Here is a 513-nt window from a genome sequence, read left to right as displayed (position 1 = left end):
GGCATGAAATAATTCACATTTATATTGTCTAACCAAACAGAATAGCAGGACATCTTTACGTACTAATAAACTAGCTATTGCTTCTGGTCATTCGTCATCAGTGATTTTTGCAAAACAGTCCCTGAAGTTTTTGAAAATTAAACCCGCAGTCCCTTCTTAAGTGAATCTGGGAAACGCTTCGTGTTTTTAGAAAAAAAACCCTATTTTTTGTTTGAAATCCAGTCCGCACTCCTTTGTTCCACCCCTCGACCCTAGCTGCATCTGGCGACGCCGCCAGCCTGCGTCATCCGCCGCCCCCCGCCGGCACGCGCTCTCCCCGTCCGCCTCCGGCCTCCATCATCTCTGCACCGGTGACCTCCCCTTGCCTCCTCCTCCTTCCCTTTCTCTTCCACCTAGATTGAGAAGGGAAGCCATGGCGCTCCCGCGGCAGCTGGATCCAGACCAAGCCCGTGGGGTTCCAGCGCGACCTCCTCGCAGCGACCATGGAGGCGGGATCCGCGGATCCACGGCCAC

The sequence above is a fragment of the Triticum dicoccoides genome, unplaced genomic scaffold (genome assembly GCF_002162155.2).
Source record: "Triticum dicoccoides isolate Atlit2015 ecotype Zavitan unplaced genomic scaffold, WEW_v2.0 scaffold2797, whole genome shotgun sequence".
Classification (NCBI taxonomy): domain Eukaryota; kingdom Viridiplantae; phylum Streptophyta; class Magnoliopsida; order Poales; family Poaceae; genus Triticum; species Triticum dicoccoides.
This window is presented reverse-complemented; position numbering follows the sequence as displayed.